At 37.7% G+C, this 3,403-nt stretch overlaps 1 non-coding gene across 1 annotated transcript; it reads right to left on the reverse strand.

The window, feature by feature from the left end:
- Nucleotides 1-3,013: 3,013 nt before the first annotated feature.
- Nucleotides 3,014-3,086, reverse strand: TRNAR-CCU (transfer RNA arginine (anticodon CCU)). Its single transcript has one exon. It is a non-coding gene; the product is annotated as a tRNA-Arg (tRNA).
- Nucleotides 3,087-3,403: the final 317 nt, after the last annotated feature.

Genomic DNA, 3,403 nt, shown 5'->3' on the forward strand with positions numbered 1-3,403 from the left:
TTTTAGGCTACAATAGGTAATATGTATATACATGACTTTAAAATACTGACAAAATGGGGTGCCTGGGTGGCTCAGTCAGTTAAGCGTCTGCCTTCGGCTCAGGTCGTGATCCCAGGGTCCTGGAATCAAGCCCCACATCGGACTCCCTGCTCAGTGGGGAGCCTGCTTCTCCCTCTCCCTCTGCTGCTCCCCCTGCTTATGCTCTCTCTCTCTTTCTCTCAATAAATAAAATCTTAAAAATAAAAAAATACTGACAAGATATCTGAATAAGCTAGAATGAATAAAATAGGGACTGAATACACATTAGTGACTATTTAAAAATATATTTTTGACAAAAATTGTATATATTTGTTATACATCATGTTTTGATGTATGTATACATTGTAAAATAATTACTACAGTCAAGCTAATTAACATATTCATCACCTCCCATAGTTACTACTTTTGTGTATGGTAAGAACACTGGAGATTTACTGTCATCAAATTTCAGGTGTATAATATATTATCATTAACAGTAGTCAACATGCTGTACAGTTGGTCTCCAGAATTTATTCTTCTTATAACTGAAAGCTTAGACCCTTTGATCAGTATCTTCCCCTTTCTCCTACTCCCAGCCTCTGGTGAACACCATTCTACTCTGTTACTTGGACATCAACTTTTTTTTTCATATTTCACTTAGCATGATGTCCTCCAAGTTCATTTTATATTGTTACAAATGGCAGGAATTCCTTCTTTTTTAAAGTGGAATAATATTCCATGTATGTGTATGTGTGTGTTGTATGTGTGTACATTTTCTTTATCCATTCATCTATCCATGGATGCTAAGTTGTTTGAATATTTTCGCTGCTATAAATAATGCTATAGTGAACATGGGAGTGCAGGTAACTATTCAGGATAGAGACTTTATTTCCTTTGGATGTATACCCAGAAGTGGGATTGCTGGATCATATGGTAGTTCTTTTTTGGAGGGGGGGATTTGGGATAAGGGGCTGAGGGAGAGGGAGAGAGAGAATCTTAAGCAAGCTCCATGCCTAGTGCAGAGCCTGACGTGGGGCTCAATTTCACAACCCTGAGATCATGACCTGAGTCAAAATCGAGAGTCAGACACTTAACCAACTGAGCCACCCAGGCACCCCTGGTAGTTCTATTTAAATTTGAAAAAATTTTTAAATTGAGGTATAATTGCCATATACCATTGTGTTGTTTTTAAGTACACAGTATAATGATTCGATATTTGTATACATTGTCAAATGATGACCACAATAAATCTGGTTATTACCTGTCATCATACAAAGTTAACTTTTAGATTTACTTTTTTGGCAACTTTCAAGTACGCTTTACAATGTTACTGGCTATAGTTACCATGCTGTACTTTACATGCCTGTGACTTGTTTATTTTATAGCTGGAAATTTGTACCCCTTGGCCTTCTTCCCCTGTTTTGCCCACTTCCCAGTCCTCCTCGCCTCTGGCAATCACCATTCTATTCTCTGTAAATATGATTTTTGTTTTCTTTGTTCATTTGTTTTATTTTTTTAGATTTCACATGTAAGTGAAATCATAGAGTATTTGTCTTTCTCTGAATGAGTTTTTTGCTTAACATAATTCCCTCAAGATCTATCCATGTTTGTTACAAATGGCAAGATTTTATTCTTTTTTATGGCTGAGTAGGCATACACATGCACGCCTCATCTTTATTCATCCATAGATGGACACTTATGATGTTTCCTTATCTTGGCTACTGTAAATAATGCTTTTTTTTTTAAGATTTTATTTATTTATTTGACAGAGAGAGAGGCAGCCAGCGAGAGAGGGAACACAAGCAGGGGGAGTGGGAGAGGAAGAAGCAGGCTCTCAGCGGAGCAGGGAGCCCGATGCGGGGCTCAATCCCAGGACCCTGGGATCATGCCCTGAGCCGAAGGCAGACACCTAACGACTGAGCCACCCAGGTGCCCCTGTAAATAATGCTTTGATGAACATAAGGGTGCATATATCTTTTCATTTTCTTCAGGTAAATACCCAGAAGTGGAATTGGTGGATTATATGGTAGTTCTATTTTTAATATTTTGAGGAACCTCCGTATTGTATTCCATAGCAGCTATACCAACTTACAGTCCCACCAATAGTGCATGAGGGTCTGCTTTTCTCCATATCCTTGTCAGGACTTGTTATTTCTTGTCTTTTTGATACTAGCCATTCTGATTGGGGTGAGGTGATAATCTCATTGTAGTTTTGATTTGCATTTCCCTGATGATTAGTGATGTTGAGCATCTTTTCATGTGCCTGTTGACCATCTATATGTCCTCTTTGGAAAAATATCAATTCAGATCCTCTGCCCATTTTTTAATTTCACTGTTTGGGTTTTTGCTGTTGAGTTTTATGAGTTCTTTATATATTTTTGGATATTAAGCCCTTATCAGGTATATGATTTGCAAATATTGTCTCTCATTCATTAAGTTGTCTTTTCAGTTTGTTGGTGGTTTCCTTTGCTATGCAGAAGCTTTCTAGTCTGATATAGTCCCACCTGTTATTTATTTATTTATTTATTTATTTATTTATTTATTTATTTTTAAAGATTTTATTTATTCGATTTGAGAGAGCAAGAGAGTGCATGTGAGCGAGGGGAGGGGCAGAGGAGGAAGGGGAGGGAGAGAATCTCAAAGAGACTCTGCGCTGAGTGTGGAGTCCATTGCGGGGTTCCATCTCACAACCCTGAGATCATGACTTGAGTTGAAACCAAGAGTTGGATGTTTAACCAACTGATCCAGCCAGGTGGCCCGAGTCCCACTTCTTTATTTTGCTTTTCTTTCTTTTGCTTTTGGAGTCAGATCCAGAAATTCATTGCAAGACACGTGTCAAACAGCTTACCGCCTATGCTTTCTTCTAGGAGTTTTATGGTTTCAGGTCTTACAGTCAAGTCTATAATCCATTTCCAGTTAATTTTTGTGGATGGTGTAAGATAGCACTTTAGTTTCATTCTTTTTTTTTTTTTTTTTTTTTGGTAAATAAACTCTATGCCCAACATGGGGCTTGAACTCATAACCCTGAGATCAGGAGTCACATGCTCTACCAAATGAGCCAGCCAGGCACCCTTTAAGTTTCATTCTTTTGTGTGTAGCTGTCCAGTTTCCCCAACACTATTTATTGGATTCTTTAGTGTTTTCTATATATAAAATCATGTCATATGCACATAGTGATGGTTTTACTTTTTCCTTACCAATTTGGTAATGTTTTATACCTTTTCCTTGTCTGATTGCTGTAGTTAGGACTTCTAACTACAACTACTTCAGCTTACAGGATAAATGTTGAATAGAAGTGGTGACAGTGACATCCTTGTCTTGTTCCTGATTTTGAAGAAAAAGAGTTCAGCTTTTTACCATTGAGTATGATTTTAGCTGTGGGCTT

The sequence above is a fragment of the Ursus arctos genome, unplaced genomic scaffold, assembly GCF_023065955.2.
Source record: "Ursus arctos isolate Adak ecotype North America unplaced genomic scaffold, UrsArc2.0 scaffold_24, whole genome shotgun sequence".
In the NCBI taxonomy this organism is placed as follows: Eukaryota; Metazoa; Chordata; class Mammalia; order Carnivora; family Ursidae; genus Ursus; species Ursus arctos.